The sequence below is a fragment of the Arachis ipaensis genome, chromosome B06 (genome assembly GCF_000816755.2).
Source record: "Arachis ipaensis cultivar K30076 chromosome B06, Araip1.1, whole genome shotgun sequence".
Classification (NCBI taxonomy): domain Eukaryota; kingdom Viridiplantae; phylum Streptophyta; class Magnoliopsida; order Fabales; family Fabaceae; genus Arachis; species Arachis ipaensis.
In genome coordinates, this window is record NC_029790.2 from 42,134,736 (window position 1) to 42,155,610 (window position 20,875).

Here is a 20,875-nt window from a genome sequence, read left to right on the forward strand (position 1 = left end):
TAATAAGGACCAAAAATTTTTACAATAAAGAATACAAAGAATACCAAAAATTTTATAATGATAAAAATTTAAAAATATTAAAAATATATATAAAAAGAAAAACAAAAATTCAAGAATAAATCGAATTAATAAGTATCGATTTAGATGGCTTGTGGCCTTCAAGTAAATCGAAGACAATTGATTCGATTTACCGTTCAAAACATATAAAAACGTAAATCGAAGCTACTTGATTTAATTTACATAGATGGAATACTTCTAACTATTGACATCATACTAATTCGAATCTTGTTAATTCGATTTATATGAAGGGTGAGAATGCTTCCAACTTTTGGTATCGAATTAAATCAATTCGATTTGTATATAAATATATATGGAGACATACATATATGTAGTATTTTGATTTTGAGACTTTTACGTAATTTTAGTCTCTCTTTGATTTATTTAAGTATTTTACTCTATTATTCATCAACAGATTATGAAACTATAAACTATTATACACTTTTTTTTGTTTTCTTTTATTTGTCAGAACAATGCTATTAGACGAAAAATCTAAGACTGATGAGAAAAACACCCGGACAGATTGTTTCATGATGAAACCTAACTTGGATATCTTCTTATTTCTTGAGAGACTTATGTACCAACCTTTTTGTTTGCGGGTCAAGTGACTCTTGCTGTTCTCAATCGTTGAGAATAATGCATTATTTTATTAATAATTTTATATATATCCTTTCTCTAAACAAACAAGAGCTTATTAATTAGAATATGTCTTGTTTGTTATTTATTACAATGAAACTTCATACTCTCATGCTAGATAATTAATTAGAATATCAACTAACAACAATTAACTTTTTTTTTTGAAATAAAAACCTCAACACAACAAAGTGGAGCATCAATGTTTCAACAGAAAAGTACTAAACAGATAAAATAAATTAATTCTTAATCATCTTCGACAAAAGTCATCAACAACTCAAAAGATCAAATATCATTCTACTCTTTGTAACTCTTAATCGACCTGTTAACTACTCCTACAACACCTGATTCTTTATTCCTGAAAATTCTGTCATTCCTTTTCAACCAAGTGCTCCAAATGATAACAATGAAACTAAACTCACCAATATTCTATTAATTTGACTGCACGATTGACCCCCTAAACCACGTAAACTTACGATCATTCAGCTCTATATCCACCAGTTCGATAAAGCTGTTAACACACTAGCACCTTTTCTTTCTTCCAACTGCACAACCTCATTGAAGACACCCATGTAGCAAAGAGGAACCTGACATATTTTCGATAACTCAAATCTTCCCACAGAGCAAGTTTCTCTTCCTTTGTATGTGTACCATACACCAAGCAAACAGCACAAATAAAATTATTGTTTGTCAATTCCCCTTCTATACACAACCATCTCTCCCCTTTGTAACAATTACTCAACCTAAACATCATAACATCCCACATTATTAATAAACCTCCAGAAGCACCTTCTGATCTCACAAATTCCAAACTCACCGCATCATTACCCCAAAATTGCACTACATCAAACTTAGAAATCACCTTCTTCTTTGTCTCTATCAATCCTAATATATTCACATTATTTTTACTCTTAAATTTTTTATCATTTTCCACTTTCCAACACCCCCTAAACCCCTCGTATTCCACAAACTAAAATCATTTAAAAACTTTATTACACACCTTATTTCGGTTTTTAGGGCGGCACCTTCTTGCTTTCTCTTTCGCTTGCCTTCTTTTTTGTGCCAATACTTCATTCTGAGCTTGGAGAATAGCCATAATGTCCTCATCCTCGTCATATAAAACAGCTCTTAATTCGACAGCCAAATCCCAAGCAGCCATATTTTCAGCTATATCTTTATCCCAACTTCCTCTGTGTTCATCTTGATTAGTTTCACCATCTGCATCCTACTCTGAGTCCTGCAAATCTTCTAAGTTCCTTACAGCCCTTTCATCATCCAACCCAATTTCCTGCACCACTGTATTCTCATCCGCTAAATCTGAATCTTGCACTATATCACCCCTCATCAGACATATGCTAACAAGCTTCTTACCACTCTCGTCCAAACTAGCGTGGATCTCATTAACTACACCTGGTGGAATGTTTTTCTTCGCTGTGTTGTTCGAACAATTCTCCGCACCTCCACCAATCTCTTTTCTGGCTTGATTCTGCTCGTTGGGTGTATAAGGGGCTTCACGCTCCTCCCTGCCCTCCACCCCCATCAAGTTCAGCGCGGACATTATCACCTCTGCCACTAGCCGCTGACTTCCACACTACTCCCAGATTTGCCTCATCGGCGCTGTTCACCGTGTCATCACCTGCCCTCCACGCCATCAAGTTCAGCGTGGACATTATCACCTCTGCCATTAGCAGCTGACTTTCACACTGCTCCCAGATCTGTCTCATCAGCGTTATTTACCGTGGCATCAACCCCGCGAACTCCATGACTAGCCACGCCCCTCTCGTCACCGTTGCCCACAGCAGCTAGCAAGGAGGCCCTTTTAAAACGCACAATGAAGTACTCTCCGTCGCACCACACAACCACTTCGCCGCCACACCCCACTAACATATTGGGCCTTATATGCTTCAATTCATCCCCAACTGAACTTTTGTTCAACACCAGATCAACCCCTTCTTTTTGTTTATCATCGTATTCCCAAGTCTCTGTTCGTTCAGAGATTGCTTCGTTGCTGATTGTTTGAGATCCCATAGATTCTGCACTCATCATAACTGCCGGATACATCAAAGGATTATCCGTTCGCATTTTCAAAAAACCCTCATGCCACTCATCCAAATCCTCAACAGCAAATACCTTTCTATCCTTGTCATGCTCTACTTTTCGTAGCCCATGTGGCATCATTACCACCGCATCCCATCCCACATCCAACGGTTCCCTCTAAATTTCTAGTTCTTCACTTCTATGGTGTTCCAAAACAATTCTCTCTTTCTGGTTCACCTCAATATTCTTTTCTTTGATTTTTTCTTGTTTTCCATCAGGAGACTCCCTGACATCTTCATCGTGTGTAGTGATTTTTCCCTGGACATCAATCCTCCTCCTGTACTTAGTCTCACCCACAAAGATCTCTTTGCTCCTTAATCACATTCCATTCATCTCCTTGATGGCCTTTGGTGCATCTCCTTTTGTAGTATACATGATAAAAACAAACAAATGGATCCGGCCATACTTCTCCTTACGTGCTAAATAGATGTCATTTATTCTTCCTGTTCACTTGAACATATGAAACAATTCATTCTTCGAAATATTGCCAAGTAAATTATCCACAAAAATTGTGAATGATTCACTCTCCAATCAGAGATACGCTTCCCAATTCCAAATCCGTGGATTTTTTCAACATGAGGCTGTCTAACTTTATCCCGCCTTACATTAGACATAGATATATTATAGAGTACCAGGAGTACTTACTCTCATACTTTTATTGAAGCACCATTCTGCCAATCTTTTTCTCTGATTGTGTTATGGACGGGGTTGTGCAGCACGGATGTAGTGACACGTGCTCGAATTTAATACCTATTTGACATTTTGACATTTTAAAATCAAATGAAAAAAAACCTCCAAAACTAAATTAAAAAAATCCAAAATTTAATAAAAAAAATTAAAACCAAACAAAAATAAACATCCAAAATTATTAGATGAAAAAATCTAAAATTTAACCCAAAAAATATCCGAAGTCACTGCAAATGAATATCTAATACCTAACAAAAAAAATCTAAAATTTGAACACAATAAAATTTTTTAATTATAATAAAAAAATGCATCACTTTGAGATATTTATTATATTTAGATTTCGGATGTTTAAATTTTAGAGGCTTCAAATCTTTTTGCGAATATACAATAAGAATAAATAAAAGCAAACTATTAAAAAAATGGGATCATTTCAGATATTTCTTATATCTAGATTTTAGATATTTAAAGTTTAAAAATTTTAAATATTTTTTTCGGATTGTACAATTAAAAGTAAATAAAAGCAAATTATTAAAAAGAAAGATATTATTTCGGATATTTTTTAGATTTTGGATGTTTAAATTTTAGAGAATTTAGATGGTTTTTGGAAATAAACATTAAAAAGTAAATGAAAATAAATAACACTTCAGGATTTTGTCTATTTAAATTTTAGAAGTTTTGGATTTTTTTTTATAATTTTGGTTATTTTGTTTGGTTAAGTTTTTTGATTTTGAATGTTTTTTTATTAATTTTAAATGTTTTTATAATTTTAAATTTTTTATTAAAATTTAGATATTTTTTTAATGATTTTAATTTTTTTTTCATCATTTTGTTGTAAAATTGGCTAATTTCTTAAAATTTTGGCCGGAGAAAATGTTGGTTACTTATACTTTTTTGTTTAAAAATATGGCCATACTGGCCTCACAATGCATATATTATCGATATCCTAATAGTATCTACCTTTATATATATACCAGTGACGGTGATAGTGATGATGCAGGCACAATCTTTAACTTTCGGGAAGTTATTTAAAAAAAGAAATATAGTTTTGTAACCACGCCAGCAACCAGCAAAGAAAATAACAATTAAAAAAAACTAAGAAGGGTTATTTTTAGAATATACAAAAGAGGAATGTTAGGTGCTAGCAATTTTTGTGTTTTGTAACTATTAATTGGCCATCAATAGTATTTTTAATGGTGTGAGATTACATCTAATGGTGAGAAATCACTTACTTCTATTTTGATGGTTAAGTGCTGGCCAGAAAATACAAAAGTTGCTGGCTCTTAGACTTTTCCTATACAAAAAATTGAATACCAAGTAGAGAGAAGTAGTAACATATATATTATGGGTAATGCTAGGTAGACAAAAAAAAAAAAAAACAGCTAGAACTTGCTTTATTTAGCATTAATTAATTGTCGCAACAATTAATGAATGCTAAATAAGACAAATTATGACTGTTTTTGGCTGATTTTCTTTGGTTACCAAACATTTCCAATATATTATATTGTTAACAATCAACATTTGAGCATTGAAAGTTTGAAACTTAATTAGAGCGAGTTGCATTTTTTATTTGTTGGGTAACATGACAGGCATGTCTAGAAAATAATATGAATGTAAAGTTTAGGTATCTTCTTTATTAGAGGAAATAATTAAGCACATGAACACATTTATATTCTAAAGACAATCAATGTTATTATATATCAAGTAATGCTGGACAACTTATAAAGTAAATGAGAGTTTGTATGTGGACTAATTTTTAGAACTGTGCACTAATCATATTGAAGTCAAGTACGTAGTACAGCATAAACCATATAGAATTACAAGCCCTATAATTTTTTAAAGAGATCATCTTAAATAATTTATTAGTGTAAGATGTCTCTCGCTTTTGAGCTAATTTGAAAGATGGAGTCAGATTTATTCAATCTTAAAATAATATTTGAGTATTATTGTTAGAAATGGGAATAAATATTGTTATAAAGATTTTCAATGACTTAGAAAATTAGAGAAAAGAGAATTGAATGTAGAATTACTTTTTTTTTCTTTTAAAACTTGAATACTAAGACAAATTAAAACTTTGTTTTTGTTATATTTAAGTTAGTAATTATGCAGGAGACAAATATTTTATCTCATAACGAACAAAATAAAACAGAATAGAAAAGAGAAGTTTACACTATGTATTTTGGTTCAATTATCTTATGCAATATAATCTACATTTAGTCTTCATTATAACTATAATAGAAATTTCACTATCTTATTTAAGATTATAAATACCAATTTTCTAAGATTCTTTCTAATCCTATCTAGGAACACACGAGCCTCTAACCCTACAAGAAAAACACTGAGTACTGTCAGATTTACCGTCGAATTTAGCGTTGCAGAGTAGCGGCAGATTTACTGCCAGTAACCACGTCGAATTCATAAGGGTTTTAATTACCGACAAATTCTGTTTTCTGACGGTAAATTAGCTGGTAATTTTTGGAGGGAAAATAAATTAAATTGGCACGTCCTTTACCATCAGGTTTACAGTTGGATTATCTGACGGTAACTCAATTTAGTGAAACGATGCGTTTTGGTGATTAGCAATGGTGTATCGTCGGAATTTTTCGATGGTAAATCTGATGGTAAAGGTGGTGTAAACTCAAATCACAAACCCCTTCACCCTCATTCGAACCCTCACTACCATANCCGCCAAGAACACCACCGTCACCACCCCCTCTCCGTCGCCATCAACCCTACTGCTAACGCCTCCTTCTTCTCATTTTTCCCCTCCCTATCAGCGTCGTCGCAGTCCTTTTGCCCTTCTCAGGCCATAGCCTCTAGCTCCCTGCTCCAGCAGCTCACGACCGCCACCTCTAGCACCGGCAACAACCTGGTATTGTCGTCTTCCTCCCTCCTTCTTCGTTGCTTTCTGCACCCTGAATTCAAAGTTCTTTCTGTGAACTTTTTTTTTTCAAATCCTGTTAGTTAGTTTTAGTTCATTAGATTGGTTTAATTAGTTGAGTTAGTTTAATTTTCTGTTTTAGTGGATTTAAGTAGTTAGGATAGTTTAGATTTATAGATTTTGAATTGTTGTTGAAAATGTCTGGAACTATTCTGAGTTTGCTGATTGAATTAATGGAGAAATTGCTGCTGAGTTTATTTGGTTATTTGTTTGATTGTGTTCATTCACTGTGTTAATTGCTGTTTTGTTGGTTTGCTACTTTGAATTAATTAGACTATTGTCTAATGAATTTATGATCAACGCTACTGACTTGCTGGTTTATTTTTTTCATTGATGTTGAATTTTGTGAATTGGTGTTGCACAGATTACTTATTAATGCTAAGTTATGTTGTTTATGACTTTGGATGCCAAATGTTTGTAAATATGCCTCAAAAAGTTTTTATTAAAAATTTTGGTCAATCTCTTGAAATTATTGATTGTTCTCCTCTTGTTTTGACTATTTGTATTGATGGAATTTGGTTTGTTTTTTCATTGACCGAGCTTTTTTAATTTTGAATTTATGAAGTTTCTTACCTAATATTGCAAGTTTGGTACACTTTATCCTATGGAATTTGATTTGTTTAACTTTAATTGAATCTAGTTTAGGTTTGATTAGAATTTCAATTTTAATTTTCAATCAGTTTCGAAGTTAGTTCAGTTTAGTTTTTTCAAATTAGTGAATTTAGGTTGATTAAGTTAGGTTATATTCAATACATTAGGTTTTGAATCATTGAAGTATTTGAAATTGTCTAATTGTGTTAATTACCAAGTGGATGACTGTTATGCTGAGAAAAATGCTGCTGATTGTTTGATAATTTGATATTTGCAAACATGTCGACATGCAGAAGTGCTACAGATCAAGCTGTTGGTCGTGGTCGTAGCTATGGTCGTAGTCGTGGTCGGGGTAGAGGGATGATTTCTTTTGGTACCCCCGGGATTTTTGGATCCTCTCCGTCTACTCCGACCACGCCGGTGACGCCACAGGTTACAGGTTTAGTGTACTAGCCGTTCATCATAGTCTCTAACCAGAACTACGTGCCTCCATCCACGGCAACAATGCCGCCTCCTACCAGTTAGTAGGCCGCATCCATGGTGATGCAGCCTCTAGCGAGGGATACCTGATGAGTGGATATTTTATACGCTTTTTGTCATTGTTTTCCTAGTATTTTCAATTATGTTTCATTGAATTTTAGTTAATTTTAATAGGTTTTAAGGAAAAATTCACTTTTTGGATGCTACTTTGAGTCTTTGTGGTTTTTCTATGATTTTAGGTAAATTTTGGATGATTCTGGCAAGTTTTGGCCAAGTCTGATTCAGAGGCAAAGAAAGGACTGCAGATACTACCAAATTCTGACCTCTGTGCATTCAACAAGCATATCTTGAGCTACCGAGGTTCAAATGACGCGCTCTCAATGGCGTTGGAATGCTAACTTCCACGGCTTTCTAGTAATATATAATAGTCTATGTTTTACTTCGGAAATGACTGCTCAAAATGGGCGTTGAACGCCCAACTTACCCCTTGTCTGGAGTTCAACGCCCAAGAGGGAGTACAAGGCCGCAAATACACCCCCTAGAGGGAATTCAACGCCCTCTCACCAAAGTTTGACGCCAAGCTCAACCCAAACACTCACCAAGTGGGCCCATAAGTGGATTTTCACACCATTTAGCTTAGTTTATCATATTTTTGTAATTTTTAATTATTAGTACCATCTTTTAGGTCTAGTATTTACTATAAATAAGAGACTTCCTTCTTCTTGAGGATGAGGCCTCCCAAGAGGGGAGAAGCACAGACACTATTTCTCTGTTTCACTTTGTAAAGCATGAGTAAATAAACATCCTAGGTTAAGGTTAGGAGCTCCGCTGATTCTCATGGATTAATAATATTGCTGTTTCTATTTCAATTTATGTTTGATTCCATTCTAAGATGTATCTTCGTTCTTCAATCCCTATGAATCTGGGGTGGAACTAGCGTATGACCTTTTTTTCTACATGAGTTCTTGCGAGTCTCGAGAGGGATAGCATCGAACTACAAGCTTGATTATACATCTCTTAGACAGCTAATCCATGCGTTCGTTGGGGACATGGGAACATCTGTTCAGCCGAGCCTGGGGCGATTAGGGCCTTTGTGGTATAAGCTAGAATCATAAAGCTTCATTCTCCGATCCGGAAGATCTGACCTTGTCTGTGGCATTTTAAGTAGGATTACCAAAGATTGAATTGCTAGAGCTTCACCCTCGTTCATATTGAATGACCATTAGCGTGGCGTTAATCACTTACAGCTTGCTATGGAATGAATCATTCATTATTTGAATAGACAGTAAGAAAAGTTAATCCGAAAAGATAAGGCATCTCCAAAACCTTAACTGATTTCTCACTATTGTTTCTTTGCTATTTCTTTATTGGTTAATCATTTATTTTATGCGCATTCAACAATAACCAATCAACTTTCTATTCGCCTGACTAAGATCTGCAGGATAACCACTGCTTGCTCAGTCTGACAATCCTCGTAGGATCGACCCTTACTTACCTGAGGTATTACTTAGATGACTCGGTGCACTTGCCGGTTAAGTTGTGCGAGTTTAAATTTCGCGCACCAAGTTTTTGGTACCGTTACCGTGGATTGTTTGAGATTGACAAACTAACGGTTGTCTTGTTCCTTAGATCAGGTACTTTTTACTGTTTTTCTTTTGTTTGTGCTTATTGTGTTTCTTGTTAAAATTTTTTGAACTGTCTGGTTTCATTTTCAAAAGTTTTTCAAAAATCTTTTTTTTGTTTGAGTCTTGTGTGAGTTCTTAAGTTTGGTGTCAGTTGGGTTTGTATTGTTCTGTCTTTTGGGCTTTAGTTGGTCTGTCTTTTCTTGAGTTTTTGAAAACTTGTTCTTAATTTTTCTTCTTGGTATTCGAATTGTTCTTGCGATTTTCTTTTGTTTGATTTAAAAATCTTTAAAGTTTGGTGTCTCTTCTGTTTTTCTTTCAAAATTTTCGAAAATAGTGTGGTTTGATATTAAAAGTTTTAAGTTTAGTGTCTTTTTGTGTTTTTCCCTTTCAATTTTTGAAAATCTTATCTTTTGATTTCAAAAATTTAAAGTTTGGTATCCTAATTAGTTATCTTTTTCTTATCTTTTCAAAATTTAAAATTTAAAATTATTTTGTTTATCTTATTAATCTTTTTCAAATCTTTATCTTATCTTTTTATCTTTCTTTAAATTTCAAAAATCTTATCTTATCTTGTTTCAAATTCAAATTTTAAAAAAATTCAAATTTCAAGATTTCAAATTTTAAATTTCTTGTTATCTTATTTTGATTTAAAAATTCAAGATTGGTGTCTTGATAGTTATCTTTTAGTGTTTATCTTGTTATCTTTTTAGATCTTTATCTTATCTTTTTCCTTCTCTTTGAAATTCAAATTTTGTTATCTTATCTTATTTTAAATTAATTTTAAAATTCAAATTTCAAAATTTTATCTTATCGTAATTCAATTTCAATTTTCAAAATTTTAAAATTTTAAAATTCAAAATTCAAAATTCAAAATTTAAATTCAAAATCTTTTCAAAAATTTTAAATCTTATTTTTCCTTGTTTGACTTTTTCTTTCCAAATTTAAAATTTCAAAATCTTCTTTTGACTTTCGGTTTTCAATTTTCAAATTTTCAAAATCAAATCTTTTATTCTTCATTTCAAATTTTGTTAGTTAGTTACTTGTTTTATCTTATTTTAATTTTTAAAAAGTTTTCTTTTTCTTTATTGTTTTCTTTTTTAATTTTTGAAATTTCAAAATTAAAATTTTTAAATATTTATCTTATCTTTATTTAATTTTAAATTTTAAATTTGGTGTTCCTTGTTAATAAATTTCAAAATTTTAATTCTTATCTTGCTTATCTTTCTTGATCTTTAATCTTTATCTTATCTTTTTTCTTGATTTTCAATTCTTGTTATCTTATAAAAAAAATTTAAAATTTAAAAGTTGAGTAGTTTGTTAGTTGTTCTTTTCAAATTTAAAATTCAAGTCTTTAAAATTTTCAAATCTTTTCTTTTTTTTCACTTAATTTTTAAATTTTCAAATCATATCTTATTTATCTTTTTCTTGATTCTAGTTATTTGATTTTTTATTTAAATTCAAATTTTAAATTTAAATTTTAAATCTTGTGTTCCTTCAGTGTTTTTTCTTTCTTTTTGAATTTCAAACATTTTTAAACCCTTTTCTTTCTAATTTTTTATTTTTTCAAAATTTTTAATTTTTTTATATTTTTATTTATTTTCGAAATTTTATTAAAAAAAGATATTTGTTCTTTATTCATTCCTTTTTTGTTTACCACCTGGTGCGTTTAATTTTGTTTGGTATTTGTGCTGAGGAACAATCATGGACTACTACTCACACCCAATGAGTGATTCAAATTACTATGGATGGAAGAATTATCCAGACTTTGGCTGGGAAATCTAAGACCAAAGAAACTTCAGTGCTCCATATTCCATCTATCAAGAACCACCACCTTTCTATCCCTATCAAGAACCATCATCTTTTGATCTTGCCTGCCAAGACCTAGAGCAATTAATAGAGGAAATTCTACAAAAATTTCCATCTTCATCCCCTGCATATTCATACCAAGAACCATGCTCCTTTTACTCATATCAAGAGCCACCATCTCATTATTCATATCAAGAATCATCATCTCCTTAGAGCTTTAGAGCTTACCATGAAAGAATTAAGGGATGCCACTCAAGATTGCATACAAGATATGAGAATGAGTGTCAAGAATGTGGAGGGGCATATGTGGGTGATCACCAAGCATTGGGCAGAGGAACAAGCAAACTCCCTCACAAGGAAAGCAATGTAAATTCATACAAAAGAATGTGAGAGAATCAATTGAAAGAGTCCATACCCCAGTGAATTAACGAGTTCTCCACCCTCACACATGGAAAAAGCAGAAGATGCATGAAAAAAGGAGGTTGTAGGAGAGGAAAACATTTATGGGAATTTACACTCCAATGAAGCAGAGAGCTACATAAAGGGTGAGTTCATTGAACCACCAGTTCCAGAGGTTCTTAATGAAGGGTACACTCCACCCATCACACAACACCCAAACCCTGAATTTAGGATGGTAGTGACAATTAAGGAAAGTATTGAAAAGGGAATTGTGACCAACGAACAAAAGAGGATACCCATGAAAAAGAAAGGGTCAGTAGGAAGACATCCAACCCCTACCCTAGCAAACAAGGAGAATCAAGCTGATAACAACAAAATAAAGCTTGTTAGGAGGAATTCAAATCCAGAGGCACTAATCTCCTCCTATTTTCCTTTGGAGTCATTTCTTTTAACCAACTGGAAGAAGAGGAAGAAAAGTCAACAATCAAGTGTCAAGCTAATGACATTAAAGAAGCGCTTGTTGGGAGGCAATCCAACCATGAGTAGAGTACTATGGTGTTTATTTCTTTTTGTTCATTTTCATTTTAAGTTTAATTTCATTGTTTTCCTTTGCTTTTGATGTTTGTGATCATGTACAGTACTTAGAACAGAAACAGAGACATTCAGAGTTGGAAACAGAACACCTTAGGGAGATCCCCTTGCTGGCATTGAACGCCAGACAAGGAGGAAAATGGGCGTTCAACGCCCATAGAGGAACAAGGAGCTGGCATTGAATACTAGAGAAGAACCACTCTGGGCGTCCAACGCCCTAGAAGGACACAAGCCTAGCGTTGAACACCGACCAGGGAGCAAGGCTGGGTGTTCAACGCCCACTCTGGAGTAACCAGAGCCACCATTTTGAACGCCCAGGCAGTGGCAAGTAGCTCAATTTTGGCAGCCTTCTTAGCCAGTGGGTCCCACCCAAAACCCCATCCACTTCAAATTCATATCTTTCCCACCCGTTCTTCCCTCCCATACTTTCTTTGCTTAGGAACAAGCAAAGTTTTTAAGTTTGGTGTTGCAGAGCGAGCTCTAGGTTTATATTATCATCAACGGCACCAAGGAAAGTTGAATCATCTTCTTAAAAGAGCACAGCTAGAGGAAGCAGTAGCCGCTGTCACTAAGGTGGTCACGTTCTATTACCCCCTTGCTTATGTTATTTTTATGTCTTCCACTGTATTTTATTGTTTGTTTCCTGTTTCTGGTGCATGATCATCTTTTTGTTTTGTCTTAAGCTATGAAATATTCCATATATCTCTCACCATGCTTAAAAGAAAAATTTATTTGAAAATGAGAAAAGTGAGATACATAATTTAGAGTTATATAATAAGAATAGTCCAATTATTTGATGTGGTGGCCCTGCTTTTACTTTCTGAATGCATGAGTTAACAGTGCATATTTGATGTTGGAGTAAAGTGTGTTGGCTCTTGAAAGAATGATGAAGAAGGAGAAGTATTATTGGTGATATGAAAAATCCAAAAAAAAATTGATTCTTGAAGCAAGAAAAAGTAGCGGAAAAAAAAGAGAAAGAAAAAAGAGAGAGAGAAAAGAAAACGAAAAAAAAGAGAAAAAGCAAAAGAAAAATCCAAAAAGCTCAAAAGAAAGGAAAAGGAGAGCTAGGATCCAAGGCTTTGAGAATCAATGGTTAAGAGGGTAAAAAATAAGGCCTAAAAAGTTCAAATGAGCTGCTTCCCCTAACTAAATGCTTGTGGTGTGAAGGTGTCAAGTGGAAAGCTTGAGACTGAGTAGTTAAAGTCATGATCCCAAAAGCAAAAGAGTGTGCCTAAGAACTCAGACACCACTGTCTGCGACTTTAATCAAAGCTAAAGTCGAATCCAAGGGTTCCCCCAATTAAATGTCTGTGACGTTTATGTATCCGGTGGTAATACTAGAAAACAAAGCGCTTAGGGTCACGACCAGGCTAAAAAAGAAGCTGTGTTCAAGAATCAAGAAAAGCTAAACAAAGAAAATCAATAATATCATCCGGATTCTAGTTCCAAGGGATGCCAACATTTCTAAGCTTTAAAGGAAAGTGAGATGCCAAAACTATTCAGAAGTAAAGAGCTACTAGCCCCACTCATCTAAATTGGAACTGAGCTTAATTGATAACTTTGAGACATATTGTATTTTTCTCTTCTATTAGTCCTACTTTGTTTTTGGTTACTTGAGGACAAGTAACAATTTAAGTTTGGTGTTGTGAGGAGTGGATATTTTATATGCTTTTTGGCATTGTTTTCCTAGTGTTTTTAGTTATGTTTCATTGAATTTTAGTTAATTTTAATAGGTTTTAAGGCAAAATTCACCTTTTGGATGCTACTTTGAGTTTTTGTAGTTTTTCTATGATTTTAGATAAATTTTGGGTGATTCTGGCAAGTTTTGGCAAAGTTTGATTCAGAGGCAAAGAAAGGACTGTAGATGCTGCCAAATCCTGACCTCCGTGTATTCCAACGAGCATATCTTGAGCTACAGAAGTCCAAATGATGCGCTCTCAACGGTGTTGGAAAGCTAACTTTCAGGGCTTTCTAGAAATATATAATAGTTTATACTTTACTTTGGAATTGACTGCCCAAAACGGGCGTTGAACGCCCAACTTACCCCCTATCTGGAGTTCAACGCCCAAGAAGGACCGACCCTCCAAGTTGAACGCCCAAACCGGCATCCAACCCCTAAGAGGGAGTACAAGGCAGAAAATATACCCCCTAGAGGGTATTCAATGCCCTCTCACCCAAGTTGGACACCAAGCTCACCCCAAACACTCACCAAGTGAGCCCAAAAGTGTATTTTCACACCCTTTAGCTTAGTTTATCACATTTTTATAATTTTTAATCATTAGTAACATCTTTTAGGTCTAGTATTTACTACAAATAAGAAACTTCCTTCTTCCTAAGGATAAGGCCTCCTAGGAGGGGAGAAGCACAGACACTATTTCTCTAGTTCACTTTGTAAAGCATGAGTAACTAAACCTCCTAGGTTAAGGTTAGGAGCTCTGCTGATTCTCATGGATTAATAATAATATTACTGTTTCTATTTCAATCTATGTTTGATTACATTCTAAGATGTATCTTCATTTTTCAATCCTTATGAATCTGCGATGGAACTAGCGTATAACCCTTTGTTCTACATGAGTTCTTGTGAGTCTCGAGAGGGATAGCATTGAACTACAAGCTTGATTATACATCTCTTAGACGGTTAATCCATGCATTCATTGGGGACATGGGAACATCTGTTCAGCCGAGCCTGGGGTGATTAGGGCCTTTGTGGTCTAAGCTAGAATCATAAAGCTTCATTTTCCGATACGGAAGATCTGACCTTGTCTGTGGCATTTTGAGTAGGATCACCAGAGATTGAATTGCTAGAGCTTCACCCTCGTTCAGATTGAATAACCATTAGCGTGGCGTTTGATGTGAAGCAGAGGAGATTAATGACCATTAGCATGGCGTTAATCACTTACAGCTTGCTATGGAATGAATCATTCATTATTGGAATAGACAGTAAGAAAAGTTAATCCAGAAAGATAAGGCATCTCCAAAACCTTAACTGATTTCTCACTATTGTTTCTTTGCTATTTCTTTATTGTTTTCTTATTTATTTTATGCGCATTCAACAATAACCAATCAACTTTCTATTCGCCTTACTAAGATCTGTAGGATAACCACTGCTTTCTCAGTCTGACAATCCTCGTGGGATCGACCCTCACTCACCTGAGGTATTACTTGGACGACCCAATGCACTTGCCGATTAAGTTGTGCGAGTTTAAATTTCACGCACCAATGCCGCAGCCCTGGAGTCCATCCACGAAAGTGAGGCAGCAGCTGATGCCCCTCTACCACCTCCCATCGTGCGGTTGACCATTTGGCCTATTGGCAGCACGAGGTAAGTATCGCGTTCAGTCTCATGTATTTTCCTATTTATGCTTTCCTGATTATTGTTTTAAGTTTCAATGATCATGATTCCTGTTTAGTGAATTTAGGTTGATTTGGTTATTGTTTTAAGTTTCAGCGATTATGATTCCTGTTGTGAGTGGATTTAGGTTGATTTGGTTATTATTTTAGAAGGCAATTATGATTCCTATTTAGTGGATTCAGTTTGATTTGGTTATTATTTTAAGTTTTAATAATTTTGATTTCTGTTTAGTAGATTTAGGTTGATTTGGTTTTTGTTTTATGCTTCAATAATTTTGATTCTTAATTAGTGAATTTTGGTTAATTTGGTTATTATTTTAAGTTTCAATTATCATGATTCCTATTTAGTGGGTTTAGGTTGATCCTTGTGTGTGGGTTGTTATTATGTTTGCGTTGAACAACAAGGCTTGTACTCAGGAGACAATGTCATCAAGATGATGTACGACCATCCCTGGCCCAGTTACACGAAGATCCCCGCTGAGACCAAGGAGCGATGGTTTCAGGAATGAGCGGTAATTACCATTTTTTTAAGTTCTAAACCTTTTTAGCTACTTTTTTAAGATATTCTACCATATAATAGGTCAACGGATCCAGCAGATGCTGGATGATGTTCGTCAGGGGCTGGACCATCAGACACAGTGGCTCTGACTGTACATCAAGAAGGCTCTGGTTGTTCATTGGGATATGGGTTAGGGGTTCCGGCATCAGCGTCTCATCAATAGCGCTAATAGGACTTTGATGAGCGGATATTTTATACACTTTTTGGCATCATTTTCATATAGTTTGTAGTATATTTTATTTAGTTTTTATTAATTTTTTATAGGTTTTAGTGTTAAATTCACATTTTTGGATTATACTATGAGTTTTTGTGTTTTTGCACAATTTCAGGTGTTTTCTGGCTAAAATTGAGGAGCTGGAGCAGAAGTCTGATTCAGAGACAGAGAAAGCACTGCAGATGCTGTCTGGATCTCACCTCCTTGCACTCGAAAGAGCTTTTCTGGAGCTACATAAGTCCAAATAGAGTGCTCTCAACGGCTATTGAAAGCTGACTTCCAGAGATTTTCAGCAATGTATAATAGTCCATACTTTGCTTCAGATTAGAAGGCCCAAAAATCGCATCCAACGCTAGCTACCTGCCCCCTTCCAGGCATCCAGCACCCACAAAGCAGAGTCCAGCATCCAAACACCCAGAGAGGATCCCCTAGCCAGCGTTTAATGCCCTAGAAGCCTCATAGCACGTGGATCTCATCAAAGCTTAGTCCAAACACTCACCAAGTGGGCCCCAGAAGTGGATTTTAGCACTGAATAGACTATTTTACACTTACTAGTCATCTGTTTAGTATTTAAAGTGTATTTTACATTCTCCATAAGGGAGACAGCCATTACATTCGAGTTTTACATTGTATTTTCCTTTCAGTATAAGTTTCTAAACCTCCTAAGTTGAGGGGAGGAGCCCTGCTGAGTCCTATGAATTAATAAAAGTATTACTGTTTCTTCATTGATCCGTGTTTGATTAATTCTAAGATGTATATTCGCACATCAACATGGTGAATAAGATGATCAGTGACAGTCAGCTCTATTCATCATACTAAGACGAACGTCCCTGACAAACACCTACGTCTACTTGGGTTCGTATGAATACGTGGCCGAAAAGCATGAACCAAAAGCTATGTTTATACATCTCTTAGACGGCTAATCCACGACATCGTTGAGGACTTCTCGAGACATCAGTTCAGCTGATTTCTGGGAAGATTAGGGTCTCCGTCTTATAGGCTAGAATCCAAAGAAGCAGCATTCTCTGATCCAGAAGATTCGACCTTGTCTGTGACATTTTGAGTAGGATCGCCAAGAGAATGAACTACTAGAGTTTCACCCTCCGTCAGATTGGATGACCACGGGCAATGCCGTTTGATCTAGAGCAAAGGAGATCAATGACCACAAGCAATGGCTTTGATCACATACAGCCATCCATAGAAGAGATCATTCACAAGAAAAGAAGACAATAATACCAGAGTTAATTCAGAAAGGCAAAGAAACTCCAATCCTCAACTATATCCTTAAAATATCAGCACCCTATTATAATAATCCAAAATTCCGTAATCCTGCAACCTTTTGATCTGCCTGACTAAGACCTGCAAGATAACCATAGCTTGCTTCAAACCACAATCCTCATGGGATCGACCCTGACTTACTCAGGTATTACTTGGATGACCCAGTGCACTTGCTGGTACAACAGTATGAAAGTGTGGGGATTCGTGCTACCAGGCTTCGACCAGGTCGTCTAAGTATACTGGCGGCTCAGCAACCTTCATGAAGATGAAGGCAAGGATGGTATGTAAAGTGACTTTAATTTTGTTAACAACTTAGTTATATTCTTTTCTATATCAATACTAGGCATCCTAATCATATTGTTTTAATGTAATATGTGTAGTCAAAGTTGTTGGATCGCGAGGCGACATCGGCGGAGATGTTCAAGTACACCCACACGCTGAAGGAGGACAAAGAGACATTTTCTTATCAGCGGTCTCAGGATCATTATCTGAGTAAACATACATCTGATTTTCTTATCCAGACTTTGGTTGGGAAAACCAAGACCAAGGAAACTTCAGTGCTCCATATTTTTCCTATCAAGAACCATCATCTCCTCACTCATATCAAGAACCACCATCTCCATATTCATACCAAGAACACCACTTCTCTATCTATACCAAGAACCATACTCCTTTTACTCATATCAAGAGCCAACATCTCATTATTCATATCAAGAATTATCATCTTCTTATTCAGAACAATCAGCTTTAGAGCTTTCTATGAAAGAATTAAGGGATGCCGCTCAAAATTGCATTCATGATAATGTCAAGAATATAGAGGGGCATGTGAAGGTGATTACCAAGCATTGGGCAGAGTCAGAGAGTGCCAGGGAGGGCGCTGAACGCCCAGGAGGGAGCAAAATGGAAGCTGAACGCCCAGGAGGGAGCAAAATGGAAGCTGAACGCCCAAGAGGGAGTAGAATGGAAGTTGAACGCCCAGGAGGGGGCAAAGGGGATGTTGAACGCCCAAGAGGGGGCAGCATGGATGTTGAAAACCTAGAGAGGGGGGGGGAAATAGACATCAATTCAAAAGACGTTTCCCCCAGGCACCTTGACAACCCTTTTTCAGTCACTCTGGACATTCATCCTGCATTACCTAAGGCCATAGTTGCTGAAAGATTCGATCAAATAGAAAGACCAGAAGAGGCTGAGAGCGTTAAAATACACCCTCAGAGTCATAAGAGGAGATCGAGGGTGATCAATTCATTCAGTTCTTGTAAAATATCCCTCTTGCTGAGTTGTTAGAGGAGGTGCCTCCCTATGTGGCCTGTCTGAAAAGCATATTCTCTGGGAAGAAGACCTTGAAAGAAGATGGAATTGTGGTCTTTAGCAAGGAGGCAGAGTCTAAGAAGGTGTATGTTGCTGAGGAACTGAAAGAAGAAAAGGCTCAAGAAGAGATTGAAAGGACATTGCTACACGCCCCATTGGTGGCACAGGAGCCTGAAGTACCACACCCTCAAAAGCCCCAAGAGGAGACCAAGGATGAGCACCACTCACAATTCTTGGAAGTCTCTAAGAAGCTGCAAATCAATATTCCTTTTGCTGAGGTTTCAGAGCAAAGACCTCTTTCTGCTGCACTCATAAAGAGCTTACCCCCTGCCCCCTGAAAAAGAAGAAGAGTTAGAAGTACAAGAGCAAGAAAATGACGCCTGATAAAACATTATTTTATGGTTTATCTTGTGCTAAATTGATTGGTTTTTATCAGTTCTTTGCATACTTATTCATGTAATTCACATGTTTTACATTTGCCTTCCTGATTTTGTTCTATGATTGAAAACTTGCTTCTAAAGCCTTTAAATTGTCAATTTTTAATTCCCCTTTATACCATTCGATGTCATGATCTGTGTGTTAAGTGTTTTCAGGCTTTATAGGGCAGTAATGGCTTAGAGGATCGAAAAGAGGCTTGCAAAAATGGAAGGAACACAAGAAACTAAGGAGCTGACCAGTGAGGACCGATGCGCATGCATGGCTCACGCGTGCGCATGACTTGGCGCAATTCACACTGACGCGTACACGTGACTGACGCATACGCGTGACACGTGTAGAAGACCATGACGCGTACGCGTGACGTGCATAATATTCTGCAACTGCAGAAGACGCTGGGGGCGATTTTGGGCTGAGTTTGGACCCAGTTTTCAGCCCAGAAATACAGACTAGAGCCAAGGGATAGTAGAGACTCAACACACATTTACATTTACTCTGTTTTAGTTTTAGTTGGAAATTTTAGAGAGAAAATACTACTTCCTCTAGGGTTCTTCATATTCTTAGGTTTTTTTAGTTTATGCTTTTGGATTGGATCTCGAGAGAATTACTACCTCCGTTTGAAGTCTCTATCATCACAGTTTGCTTTCTTATTTCCTTACTCTTTTATTTTCCATTGAGTTTGTTCAGAGTTACATATGGATATCTTTGATTTTGGAAAGTATTAATGCAATAGTTATTTTTACATTTAAATTCATCATTTGTTTGAATGTCATCTTCCCTTAATTTATTATTTCAAAAACATTGCTTTTACTAAATTAATTTTAATTACCATGTCTCGTTTCTACTCCTTTTACATGTTTGCGAAAATGGAATCCAGGACAATGGAGTAGGCTCCCAACTCGAATTTGGAGTTGATTAATAGGAAACCCTTGAGTTGAAATACTCAAGTGTTAATTTGTAATTGGAAGTTGTTGGCTGACTCTCTAGTCACTAACTCTAATCCTTCCCTAGGAGAGGATTAGGACTTGTGAATCAGAGTTGGTTTAGTTACTTGACTTTCCTTTATTAGGTAAAGGATAACTAAGTAGAAACAACAACCTCTTACTATTACATTTGGGAAAATTTAACAAGGTTAGAACTTTCGATTAATCTTCTCCTAGTCAAGGCTTTTTATTTCAATTACATAAAACCTCTTGTTAATTTTTATTGCTTTAATTTATAATCATTTATTTTCTCATTCTCCAACTCTAAAATTTCTCAAAAAATTTCTGACCAATAAATTGTACTCTTTTGTCAACTCGTTGGGAGACGACCTGGGAATTCTACTCCCAGTATTTTATTCTTAAATTGTGACAACTCTTTTTAAATTGATAAGCGAAATTTTCGTCGGTTAAGAACTATACTTGCAACATTATTTCCATTATAAATTCTTAATCAGAATTTTTCTGCCTGTCAATTTTTGGCGCTTGATGAGCGGATAATTTATACGCTTTTTGGCACTGTTTTTACATAGTTTTTTAGTATGTTTTTGTTAGTTTTTACTATGTTTTTATTAGTATTTATGCAAAATTCACATTTCTGGACTTTACTATGAGTTTGTGTATTTTTCTATAATTTCAGGTATTTTGTGGCTGAAATTGAGGGACCTGAGCAAAAATCTGATTTAGAGGCTGAAAAAGGACTGCAGATGCTATTGGATTCTGACCTCCTTGCATTCGAAATGGATTTTCTAGAGCTACAAAAACCCAAGTGGCACGCTCTCAATTGCGTTGGAAAGTAGACATGCTAGGCTTTCCAGCAATATATAATAGTCCATTCTTTTGCCCG